The 13,657-nt window shown below is 41.5% G+C and overlaps 1 protein-coding gene across 2 annotated transcripts in view; it reads left to right on the plus strand.

The window, feature by feature from the left end:
- VOPP1 (VOPP1 WW domain binding protein) overlaps positions 1-13,657 on the plus strand; it is a 125,002-nt gene that overhangs the window by 61,309 nt on the left and 50,036 nt on the right. The gene's annotated exons all lie outside the window — the stretch shown is intronic.

The following is a 13,657-nucleotide window of genomic DNA, read 5'->3' on the forward strand; positions in this document are numbered from 1 at the left end:
CTGAAACTGTGGCCAGCTTCTGTCTTGGTTCCCCACCCCCATCCCCAGGTCCCCCAGACAGATGCCAGCCCTCAACCAACTTTAGAGGAAGAGCTTTCCTCTGCCAGGCCTGGCCCCAGCGGGCTGCTCCCGGCATCTGGGACAAGTTGCTACACCCGTTTCTGCAGGCGCCACCTCCGGGCTGAGCAGTGGGGCTCATCACTGGTTTGTACATTCACTTGTAAAAGTAGAGCTTCCTCTAGCGCTTCTGTAGTTGTTCTAAAGGTCCATTCTGGTTCCCAAATTAACCACCTATTTAATTCCAGTCTCTTTTTTCTAGCTTTTTTCATTTTTCGAGTGGAGGGAGCAGTTTTCAAAACTTCCTACTCCTACATTTTGTACCTTCTCCTTACTCTTATATTTGAAAACCTGATTTCATTTTGTCTCACCACAAATCCCATATGGCACTCCTTCTATTTCTCTTGCTTTTCTGCATGTCCCTGAATCTCATTCCAGCATTTATTATTAAGTTAATAGAGGCTAATTTTTTAAAAGCGATAGTGGGTTGCTGTTTTTTTTCCCTGCCTCTGCTGCTGCCATGGTGCCTGGAAAAAACTTGTGGTGAAGGGGGGCAAAAAAAAAAGAAAGCAGATTCTGAAGTTGACTCTTGACTGCACCTACCCAGTAGAAGATGGAATCATGGATGCTGCCAATTTTGAGCAGTTTCTACAAGAAAGAAGCAAAGTTAATGGAAAAGCTGGTAATCTTGGTGGGGAGGGGTCGTAACCATTGAAAGGAGCAAGAGCACGATTACTGTAACCTCAGAGGTGCCCTTTTCCAAAAGGTATTTGAAATATCCTGCCAAAAAATATTTGAAGAAGAATAATCTACATGATTGCTTGTGTGTAGTTGTTAACAGCAGAGAAAACTATGAATTACGTTACTTCCAAATTAACCAGGACGAAGAAGAGGAGGAAGATGAGGATTAAAACTCACTTATCCTGGAATATTTTGTATAAGTTGTTTAATAAAACATGGGAACCGCCCCCCCCCCCCCCAAATAGTGGATTTTCACATAGCTTCCTGGACATAATCACTTCACCAGTTATGATTTCTTTATGCTAGATGACATCACTCTGCTGACCCTTTCCCTTAGTCAAGGTTTCTTCTTTCTCGTTATTTTATCAGTGTTGAGTTGGAGAACTACATATCATATGTAGAAGCAAAATATTCTCCTTGTTTTTGAAGAAAACGTCCCTTTGGAATCTGAAAGGAGAAGCAATATGAATTCCAAACCTGTCTCCTGTTTTTTTTCCCCCTTACTCCTTACTTCACCACTTTTCTCTCCTGTCTGCAGGCTGTCCTTGCAAAAACTCTAAATTATTAATAAAATGTGCCTTTTTTGTGCTTAGGTTCAGGATTTACTAGCTATCTCCTGTTGAAAGCCCAGGCTCGTCATGTGGCCTCTTTTCCTTTCATTCTCGAGTTGTTCTGCCAGGGACTTTCTGCACTTGCTCACCCAGCGCTTTTATTTGTGTGGCTTGGAACACTGAGCAGCTAAAGGCAAGAGAAGGCAAGATGAAGCACAGAAGCTTGCAGAGAGCACATGACCAGAGCATGGCAAGCGCAGGCTGCGTCCATCGAACGGACCACTCTTTTTCCTCTCTCCTAGAGTCCAGAAAGTACTGCAGACAGCAGTGACAGTTTTCAGAGAAGGGTACATTTTAACATCCTGGCACTGGCCTTGATGCCAGGGTAAGGCTCCAGGAAGGGGGTCGCCATGCAGAGGTGTGGTCCAGTGAGGGTGTGCCCTCGAGGGCAGGCTCATGCAGAGGGCATGGGATCCAGTGAGGGCAGGGCCTCAAGGAGGGCGTTCTAATCCCCGAGCCCTGGAGAGCCTTCCGTTTACACAGGTCCTCTTTCGTTCCTTTCAGCAATGTTTTGTAGTTTGTGTGCAAGGCCTTTATGTTCTTGGTTAAATTTATTCCTAGATACTTGATTCATTTAGTTGCTATTGTGAAAGGAATTTTTTTTTCTTCTTCCAAATGTTCATTACTTGTATGTAAACATTAGTGATTTTTTCGGTGTTGTTCTTGTACCCCAACACTTTGCTGAATTCATTCATTAGCTCTAAGTGCTTTGTTGTGAATTTTTCAGAATGTACAGTATATACGGTCATATCATCTACAAATAGGGGAAGTCGTACTCCTTCTTGCCCCATTTGGATACCTTTTATTTCTTTTTCTTGCTTAATTGCTTTGAAAAGACCTTCCAGTACAATCTTGAATAACAGTGGTGACAATGGGCATCTTTGTCTTGTTCCTAATCTTAGAGGGAAAGCTTTCAGTCCTTCACCATTAAATAGGATGTTAGCTATGGCTTTTTAAAAAATGCCCTTTATCATGTTGAGAAAGTTTCCTTCTGTTCTTATTTTTGAATTGTTTTTGTCAAGAAAGGATGCCATATTTTGTTGAATGCCTTTTCTGCATCAATTGGGGTGATTGTGTGGTTTTTTTCCTTGATTCTGTTAATATGATATATTACTTTAGTTAATTTTCTTATATTGAACTAATCTTGCAAAGTAGGGATAGATCCCACTTGGTCATGGCATATAATTCTTTTAATATACTGTTGGATTTGGTTTGTCTGTTTTTGAGGGTTTTTGCATCTATGTTCATAAGAGAATTGGTCTGTAGTTTTTGTTACCTCTGTTATCTTTATTTGGCTTTGGTATGAGGGTGATGTTGGCCTCCTAGAATGAGTTACAGAGTGGTCCTGCCTCTTCAATTTTTTGAAAGCATTTGAACAGAATTGGAATTTAGTCTTCTTGGAATGTTTGGTGCATTTCCCTGTGAAACCATCTGGTCCTGAACTTTCTTTGTTTGGAGGTTTTTCATTACTGACTCATTCTCTTAGTAGTAATCGGTTTGTTGAGATCTCCTGTTTCTTTTTGAGTCAATGTAGGTAGTTTGTGTGTTTCTAAGAATTTGTCCATATCATCTAGGTTATCTAATTATTGACATACATTTCATAGTGTTCCCTTATAATCCTTTTTATTTCAACAGTGTCAGTACCCTTTTCATTTTTTTTCCTTTGTGAGTCTAAAGGTTTGTCAGTTTTATTTATCTTTGCAAAGAGCCAAATTTTGATTTTGTTGATCCTTTTTTTTTTTTTTTTCTGTTTCATTTCTCTGAGACTCTAATTTTGTTATTTCCTTCCTTCTCCTTGCTTTGGGCTTGGTTTGCTCTTCTTTTTTTCTAGTTCTTCCTGTTTTGAGATTAGATCTCTGACTTGAAGTCTTTTTAATGTGAGCACAGAAGTATAAATTTCCATCTCAGTATGGTCTTTGCAGTATCTCATAAGTTTGGTATATTATATTTTCATTTTTGTTTGCCTTAACATATCTCCTAATTGCTTCTGATTCCTCTTTAACCATTGGTTATTTTTTGTGATTTTTCCCTTTCTCCCTCTGATATTGATTTCTAGAATCATTCTGTTGTGGTCAAAAAAATATATGTTACATGATTTCAATATCTTTTAATTTACTGAGGATTGTTTTGTGACCCAGCTTTGGGAATGAATGCTCTATGTGTACTTGAGAAGAATCTGTATTCTGTTTCTGTTGGGTTCAGTGTTCTGTATATGTCAGTTAGGTCTAGTTGGTTTAGAGTATCATACAAGTCTTCTATTTCCTTTTTGATCTTCTGACTAGATGTACTACCCATTATTAAAAGTGGTGTGTTAAAGTCTCCTACTATTAATGAGACCCATCAGTTTCTCCTTTCAAACCTGTCAGTATTTGCTTCATATATTTTTGGTCTCTGCTATTAGGTGCATAAATATTCATAATTGTTACATCTTCCTGTTGAATTGTCTCCTTCATCAGTATGTAATGATTATCTTTTTTTGATATTTTTTACTGTAATGTATATTGTAATATCTATAACATTTTAGCTTATGTGTCTATAAATCCTAATTGATAATACAGGACTTCTGCCATTTTTTGGTTTAACCTTTTTAAGTCATACCTTTGTCCCTCATTTCCATTAAAGCCTACTTTTATATTTGTTTACTTTCTTGTGTTGTACCATATTGTGTGCCTTCTCATTTCTATCTGAATATATTTTTCACATTTTTTCTTGTGATTACGATGGGGTTAAAATTTAACATCCTAAATATATAATAGTTATATTTGGTTTAATACCAACTTCACTTCAGTACCATGCATATATAATTTTCCTATACCCCTCTGTCCCTCCACCATTTTTTGTACTTGTTACCGCTTATATCTTTGTACATTGTATGTCCAAAAACATAGATTTATCACTTTTTTTGGTTGTGTGTATATATTTTTATTATCACCTATTTTTACCTTTTTTTAAAAGATGCATAGATCACACAAAATGTTACATTAAAAAATATAAGAGGTTCCCATATACCCCACTCCCCACCCCCACCCCCACCCCTCCCACATCAACAACCTCTTTCATCAGTGTGGCACATTCACTGCATTTAATGAATTCATCTTGGAGCACTGCTGCACAGCATGGATTATAGTTTACATTGTAGTTTACACTCTCTCCCAGTCCATTCAGTGGGCTATGGCAGGATATATAATGTCCTGCATCTGTCCCTATAGTATCATTCAGGACAACTCCGCATCCCAGAAATGCCCCACATCACACCTCTTCTTCCCTCTGCTTCATAGCAACTCCCATGGCCACTGTCTCCAAATCAATGATACAATTTCTTCCATTGGTAGAGTCACAACAATTCTATAGAAGAATACCAGTAAGTCCACTCTAATCCATATTTTATTCCTCCATCCTGTGCAGACCCTGGGGGGGTGGTGTCCACTCCACCTTTAAATCGAGAGGGGACTTAGATCCCACATGGCTGATGGATGGGATTCTCCTGCTTGCGGTTGTAGACACTCTCAGTTCCCTGGTGTGGTGGTTGACCATCCTCACTTCCCTGTTAGCTAACTTGGGTAAGTCCAACGAACCGGAGAGCAGTTATTGCAACTCTGCTGAGGCTCAGGGCCCAGCTGGCACATGGATGTCATTACTTTTTATGCATTTGCATTTTAGCAACTGCAGGAAGTAAGAAGTGGCTTTACATACCAAAAAATAGACTACAATAATACTGGTATTTATAATTATGCAAATGGTTACCTTTGCCACAGGCCTTTATTTCTTTATGCCACTTTGAACCACTGTCTAGTGTCTTTTCCTTTCATTCTGAAGAACTATCTTTAGCATTGCTTGTAGGGCAGGTCAGGCAGTGATGTTCTTTTTCAGGGTTGGTTTGTCTGAGAATGTCATCTCTCCCTAATTTTTAAAATGTTGGATATAAAATTCCTGGCCAGCATTTGTTTGCTTTCAACATTTTAAGTATTTCAACCCACTGCCTTCTTGCCTCCATAGTTTCTGATGAGAAATTGGAGCTTAATCTAATTGGGACTGCCTTGTACATAACGTGTTGCTTTTCTCTTGTATCCTTCCAAACTCTCTCCTTGTCCTTTGCATTTGATATTGTAATCAATTTATGATTGGGTGCATTTTTCTTCATGTCTATCCTCTTTGGTGTTCTCTGAGCCTTTTGGATGTCTATATTTATGTCTTTTGCTAGGTTTGGGAAGTTCTCTTTCATTATTTCTTTGACTGTCCCTCCTGCCCCTTTCTGCTCCTTCTGGGACTCCCAAAATATGTATAATGGTGTACTATAGCTGTCACAGACTTTTTTCATTTTTAATATTTTTTTCTTTCTGCTCCTCAGCCTGACTCATTTCAAGTGTTCTATCTTTAAGTTCACTAATTCTTTCTTTTGCCAGCTCCAAAGTGCTCTTGAAACCACCTGGGCAGTTTTCATTTCAGTTGTTGTGGTCTTCAACTCCAGTAATTGTGTCTGGCACCTTTTTAAAAAATTTCTATCTTTATCAACGCTCTCATATTGCTCATCCATTGTTTTCCTGATAATATTCCTTATTATTTATTTATTTGTTTCTTTCTTTCCTATCTGGTTGAATCATCGTCTTTTGGTGCATTGCTTCACCGCACAGGGACTTGCACCTCCCCACACAGGTCTGGGGCGCCTATTTTCTTTTTTTTACTAGGCAGTCCCGGGGATCGAAACTGGGTCCCCCATATGGTAAATGGGAGCTCAGTTGCCTGAGCCACAGCCTCTCGTGAGAGATCCTTTAGTTCTTTCTCTGTACCTTCTTTCATCTCCTTGAGCATTTTTAAGATCTTCTTTTTTTTGAAGGGTTAATTCGTTATGTCCACACTCTTGACTTATTTGTTGGTGTTTTCTGTATTTTTATCTTCTTCCTTTGTGTGGATCATCATTCTTGTTTCTTTATCTAGTTCTCTTTTGTTACACAGTGTGCATTTTAATATTTTAAAATGTTAACTCTGGGATTTACTCCCTGGGAATATCCGTTTCTTTGTTTTGTAACCGGCTGGTGATGAGGGAGACATTTTCTAGCGCTTCAGCCCTTCCATCAGGTCTGCCCCAGGCAAATGCAGTGTGCAGGGGTTTCCTGTCTTTCTGGGCCTCTGGCTTCTCCTGGACTTTTGCTCTTTAGTTCCTGGGAGTTCCCATGTTTACAGGAGTTTGGTTGGCCCCTGTTTCCCAAGGAGACTGACCTCTCTTTCCTGTGTATTTGAAACTGGCAAACCTTTTCCCACTTTCTACCTCTATAGTTTGTTTTGTTTTGTTTTTTACATAAAAAATAAGTGTATTGGGAAACGGACTTTGGCCCAGTGGTTAGGGCGTCCGTCTACCATATGGGAGGTCCGCGGTTCAAACCCCGGGCCTCCTTGACCCGTGTGGAGCTGGCCCATGCGCAGTGCTGATGCGCGCAAGGAGTGCCATGCCACACAAGGGTGCCCCCTCGTGGGGGAGCCCCACGCGCAAGGAGTGCGCCCGTGAGGAAAGCCGCCCAGCGTGAAAAGAGAGTGCAGCCTGCCCAGGAATGGCACCGCCCACACTTCCCGTGCCGCTGACGACAACAGAAGCGGACAAAGAAACAAGACGCAGCAAATAGACACCAAGAACAGACAACCAGGGGAGGGGGGGAATTTAAATAAATAAATAAAATCTTAAAAAAAAAAAAAAAAAAAAGATGGACAGTGCAACCCCTAAAAAAAAAAAAAAAAAAAAATAAGTGTATAATAGTCGTGAACTTATAAAAAAAACTATATAACATCAAACAAACATATATAATATCTCACTCTACCACCAATAACTTGCATTGCTTTTAAACTTTTTTAGCTAATGATTAAAGAGCATTGTCAAAATATTACTACTGAACAAAGTAGTTTTCCCCTAACCAATCCAATTGTTATTATCTTTATATCATTTGTATATGAACATACATAAACAATTAAGTGTATAGTAAAAGTTGTGAATTTAGAAAGCAAACATGCATAACATCACATAGGGGTCCCATACATCAACCCTCCACCAAAACCTTGCATTGTCATGAGATGTTTGTTACAAACTATGAAAGAACACTGTCAAAATCTTACTACTAATCATAGTCCTTATCTTACCTTTGGTGTGTTTTTCCCCCAACCTACCTATTATTATTTTTTAAATATATATTTTTTTATGACAGAAGTTGTATACTTATAAAACAATCATGCACATGTGCAGAATTCCCAAACAACACCCCTCCATCAACGCACCACAATGTGGTGTGTCATTTGCTACAGATAAAATAATATCATCTGATTGTTACCATGTCCATAGTGTACATTTGGTTCACATTTTCCATACTGCCTCAGTATCAACACAGTACATCTTTTGTGTAGATGCAAGAATATTATTACTACTAACCACAGTCCATAGGTCACTCCAGCTGTATTTTTCCCATGCTTCTTCTCCACATTCCCATCCCCTGCAGTAGTGATATACATTTGTTCTAATAAAGGACACTCTTGCATCTGTACCATCAACTACAATTCTCACCCACTTCTTGGTTTACTGTGCTATCCACTTCCTAGATTATTCTCAAGCATTCTGTCAATTGGCATTTACATAACTCGACTACCATTTTCAGTCACGTCCCCATTTATAAACTAGCTGTTACTCACTGTGTTACCATCCACTCTATACATTTCCACAATTTTACAGTAAAGCTAATTAAAACTTCTACATATATTAAACATCAGTAGTCCACTCAGTCCTTCTCTTATCTCCTTTAAGAATCCACCACCTACCACTAGTTCTTGAAGACATTTTCCAACAATTTCTTCTAGAAGTTTTATGGTTCTTGCTTTTATTTTTAGTTTTTTGATCCATTTTGAGTTTATTTTTGGAAAGGTGTGAGATAGGGATCCTTTTTCCTTCTTTGAGCTATGGATGTCCTATTTTTTCAGCACCATTTGTTGAATGGATTGTTCTGCCTGAGCTGTGTGAGTTTGACAGGCTAGTCAACAGTCACTTGACCATACCTGTGAGGGTCTGTTTCTGAACCATAAATTTGGTTCCATTTGTCTATTGTGTCTGTCTTTAGGCCAGTACCATGTTGTTTTTACCACTATAGGTAGGTATTATGATTTAAAGTCTATAGATAAGGGTTTGCTTTTCCTTTTTGTGATGTTTCTGGCTATTCAGGACTCCTTACTCTTCCAAATAAATTTAATGGTTGTGTTTTCAATTTTTTCTTTAATGCCACTGTTATTTTTATTAGGATTGCATTAAATATGTATATCAATTTGAGTAGAATTGACATCCTAATGACATTTAGTCTTCCAATCCATGAGCATGGTATGTTCTTCCAGTTATTAGGGCTTTTTTTATTTCTTTTACCATTGAGTTGCAGTTTTCTGAATATAAGTGCTTTACATCATTGGTTAAGTTTATTCCTGACTATTTGAGTTTTATTTGTCATATTTTATTTTCACCACTCTTTTGACACTTTGTTACTTTTTTTTATATAATCTTCCAGGCCTCTCTCTCCAGTCTTATCTTTTCAGGCTCTAGCACACCCTTTAGTATTTCCTGAAAACCTGGTCTCTTGCTGAGAAATTCTCTCAGTTTCTGTTTACCTGTGAATATTCTAATTTCACCCTCATTTTTTAAAGACAGTCTTGCTGGATATAAGATTCTTGGCTGGAAGTTTTTCTCTTGTAGTATCTTAAATATATCAGACCACTGTTGTCTTGCCTCCATGGTTTCTGGTGAGAAATCACTTAATCTTATTGGGTATGCATTATATGTGATGCATTGCTTTTCTCTTGCTGGTCTCAGAATTCTCTCTTTGTCTTTGGCATTTGACATTCTGATGAGTATGTGTCTCGGAGTTGGTCTATTCAGATTTTTTTGGATGGGAGTCTGTTGTGCTTCTTGGACATGGATATCTATGTCCTTCAATAGGGTTGGGATATTTTCTATCATTATTTCTTTAAATATTCCTTTTGCCCCTTTTTCCTTCTCTTCTCCTTCTGGGACACCCATGACACGTATGTTTGCATGTCTTTTGTGTCATTTAGTTCCCTGAGATCTTGTTCGATTTTTTCCATTCTTTCCTTCATCTGTTCTTTTGTATGTTCACTTTCAGAGGCCATTTCTTGAAGCTCACCAATCCTTTCTTCTGCCTCCTTAAATCTGCTCTTATATGATTCCAGTGTTTTTCTAATTTCATTGATCATACTTTTCCTTCCCATAAGATCTGCTATTTTTCTATGTATGCTTTCAAATTCTTCGTTGTGCTCATCCAATGTCTTCTTAATATTCTTAATCTCTTTAGCCATCTCATTGAATTTTTTAAGGAGATTTGTTTGAACATCTATAATTAGTTGTCTCTACTCCTTTATGTCATCTGGAGGCTTATTTTGTTCCTTTAACTGGGCCATAGCTTCCTGTTTCTTGGTGAGTATTGTAATTTTTTGTTGGTGTTTTCACATCTGGCTAACTAGAGTATTTATTCTGGGTGCAGTTTTTCTCTTTAATTTAGGGCTTCCTATTGTTTCTCCCTTGCTGCTTGTGCAGTAGGAGCCAAACATGTAGTTGGTACTGTAAGTTGTGGAGGCTGAAGCTGCCCTCATTGCATCAGGGACCAATGAAGCTTCTCCCAACTTTCTCCTTTGCCAGGGGTAGGGACAGAGTCTCAGCTCTGTGGAATAATCCACGTACAGGCTTTGACTGTAGTTACCCAGAGAGACTGATGAAGCTTCACATCCCTTTCTCCCCTGCCTGGGGCTGGGACGGAGCTGCAGGTGTGGGCAGCAGCCTATGCAATGTGGGTCTAAGATGACTGCAATTGCCCTGGTAGACTTCTGATTTTCAATCTGTGCCAGCCCAAGTTCCCTGCAGTTACCTGTATAGGCTGGAACAGGGCTCCTCAGCCTCCTCCCTGACAGAGGCAGGACTGAAGCTTAGGCCACCTGCGCGCTGATCTGTGTGAAAGAAACTGGTCCCTGCTAACACTGAGAGTGTCAGTCAGCCCGGCTTCCCCTCAGGCTGAGGTGGAGTCAGAATGGCAGCTACTGGCCTCTTTCTAAACTGGGCTGGTTCTCACCCCAGCTGTTCCCAGGGTTATCTCTTAGCCAGCCCAGTCTCCCAATCAGTAGCCAAAATCGGCAGCCAACCATTTCCTCCTCCTGCGTTTCTGGGAAATGGAGCTTCCAATTCTCATCACAGAACAGCTCCTGGGGCGGCTCGTGCCACCTGAGTAGGACAATCACTGCCTCCGCAGCTTGGCCGGTAATTTCCTGGAGAGGCTGGCGCAGGTCCCCGCAGCTTCCTCCCTGCTGGAGGTGGCACTGGGGCCTAGGCTAGACCTGCAGACTGACCTGGGTGGAAAGAAGCTGGTCCCCACCAGCACTGGGATCCTCAGTCTGCCCCACTTCCCCTTGTGCCAGGTGCAGAGTTAAGATGGCAGCTCCCAGCCTATTTCTGACTTGGACAGGCTCAAGCTTTAGCTGTTCTCAGGATTATACTGTAGCCCACTGAATTTTCTCATCAATAGCTGAAATTGGTGCCCAACCGTCTCTTCCTCCCCCGTTTTGGGGAAGTGGAGCTTTCAATTCCAGCCTCAGAACAGCTCCCGAGGCTGCTTGTGCCTCCAGTGGAGGATGGGCACTGGCCTCCAGGGCATGGAACCTCTACTTATGATTCTTCTCTGCATATGAGCATCTCCTCCTTCCACTCCCCCAAGGACATTGCAGGATGCTCTTCTGGTCTCTTGGAGCCCCCAAACAGGTGCTTCAGCTAGCTCCAGAGAGTTCCGGGTGTTTGCTAACTGCCCTGTAGCAGGAGCTGACTCTAGGAGCTCATTACTCCACCGCCATCTTGCTGGGTGTCCTCTACCTCTATAGTTTTTTAACATTCCTTTCATTGTCATATGCTACTTTTGCCTGGAGGACAAATCTGGTAGGAGGATCACCCTGGGAAGGAATCTCCAAGTTGGTATTTCCCAGACAAAACAGGGTCAGGGACCCATTAAGGGGGTGCAGATTTGTTCCAAAGTGCCCAGTGGAGGGGGGTCAGGAGGCATGCCTGAAGCTTCTCCAGTGGCTCCCCAAAGCTGAGCTTTCCTGGCCTGCCCAGCAAATGCAGCCCCTCAGCTTACTGCCCTCTGCAGCCCTGAGGAAGTGCTGTGTTTTTAAATCTCCACTGTCACTGCCCCTGTCCAGTGTAGAGTTGGAGCAGTGGCGGCCCTTGGAGCCCAGACCCAGAGATCCAGATTTGCTCATCAAAAGCCATCTTCAGTGGTCAGCCATGCCCAGCACTCCTCTTGAGGAGGAGGATTTTTACGTCCTTTTCTGTCACCAGGGACTGGACCGTGAGGTGCCCTGCCACAAGTGTTGGGGGATGGGCATTGGCAGCCGCTGTGCAGAGAGAGCAGTTTACAGTTCTTTACTGTAGTGTATCAGCCTCTTCCTCTCACTGTTCCCTGGTGCTGTACAGTGTTCTTCTGGCCTCTGGAGTTTCAGAATAGCTGTTTCTCTTCCTGCCTGTTTAGCAGTTGTTCTGGCGGTAGGACTGGGTCCTGGAGCTCGCTACTCCACTATCTTCCCTGAAAGTCCCCCTGTTTCACTGATTCTTATGTTTCCTGTGCTGACGTCATGCCTGGCACACACAAGACGTCCCTTAGAGAGGGGATGGAGAAAGAAAGGGGGATCCTGGTGGCAGTCCTTGATGATGGAAAGTGTGTTAGGAACTGGAAATCAAGAGATCTCTTCTAATCCATTAGATCACTGTGTGATTGGGGGCAAATCTCCTAAGCTCTCTGGGTTCCAGTTTTCTGTGGTAGTTCATCCCTAAGGCCTCATCTTGCTTATTCCATGATGTTCTGGCTCACTGCTTAGAATAACGCATAACAGAGAATAAAAGATGAATGAGGGGGTGGGGAGTGGGAAGAAGAGATGTGATGTGGGGGCATTTTCAGGACTTGGAGTTGTCCTGGGTGGTGCTGCGGGGACAGTTACTGGACGTTGTGTGTCCTCCCATGGCCCACTGGGTGGACTGGGGGAGAGTAAACTTAAATGTGGACCATTGACCATGTGGTGCAGCAGTGCTCAGAGATGTGTTCACAGAGTGCAGTGAGTGTCCCATGATGATGGAGGAGGTTGTTGTCATGGGAGGAGTGGGGTGAGGGGGGTGGGGGGTATATGGGGACCTCATATTTTTTGAATGTAACATTAAAAAATAAATAAATAAAGACAAAAATAAATACATAAAAGATGAATGATCAAGCAGGCTCATAATGTTGGAGGTAGAGATAAACTGACAAATGTGAGATGAATATTAGCTCATTAAGCATCCAACCTGCTTGCCAGGTACAATGCAACCACCTAATGTTTCCTTTCAAAGCAATGGGTCTTTCTTCTGCATTCTTAGTAGTGACATGGCAGTGGAAAAAGGTGTTAATCCTGCAGTCAGGCTGGTTGGATGTAGCCGCCTGGTACCACTCACTGTTCCAGATTTCAAAGTTCCTTGGACATCTTATTAGGAGCTGAGCTGTAGCTTTCTGGCAGGCAGGTACACACACGTTAATTCTGATAATGACTTTCTTCACATGTATTTCAGCAAGTCAGAGAAAGCTGATGGCTGGGATGTGCACGTTTCCCATTCTTAATGACTAGAAATACATCTAGAAAATCGAGGGCAGCTTAGAAGTGGGTAGGCTCTTCTCAGCTAGATTCCAATGATTGGAACATGAGAATAACCCGTTGGCTCTCTTGAGCGCTGCTGGGTGGAAAAGGTTTGACCCACTCATGGGCCTTGATTTGCCTCTATTATTTTAGAATGTTGAGAAAAATTTAAGAACATCCCTAGTTCTACGAGTGAAATCACCAACACGGGAGATGGTGAGCCTCAGGGGCCTGTGGCATGGTGGTCACACCTCTGGCTGCCACGGCATGGAGCAGAGGTGCAGGCGTTTGGGTTCTGGGTGTGCTCGTTTTAATTGTTGCTTCCAGGGGGTCTCCACCAGGGTCCATGGAGAGATCTCAGGGGGTCTGTGAGCTTGAATTTTAAAAACTCAACTTATTATCTTAGTTTCTCTGACCTCTAACTGAAATCTAGCATTTTCTTCATTTATGAATGTATGTAATAAATTACAGTAGTATTCATTTCATATCACATTACAGTTGTTGCATATCTTGAAAAATCTCTTACACTCAGCCGTCCTTCAAAATTAGACCCGACGCTAGTTGACTGTCAT

This window comes from Dasypus novemcinctus, chromosome 5 (genome assembly GCF_030445035.2).
Source record: "Dasypus novemcinctus isolate mDasNov1 chromosome 5, mDasNov1.1.hap2, whole genome shotgun sequence".
Lineage (NCBI taxonomy): Eukaryota > Metazoa > Chordata > Mammalia > Cingulata > Dasypodidae > Dasypus > Dasypus novemcinctus.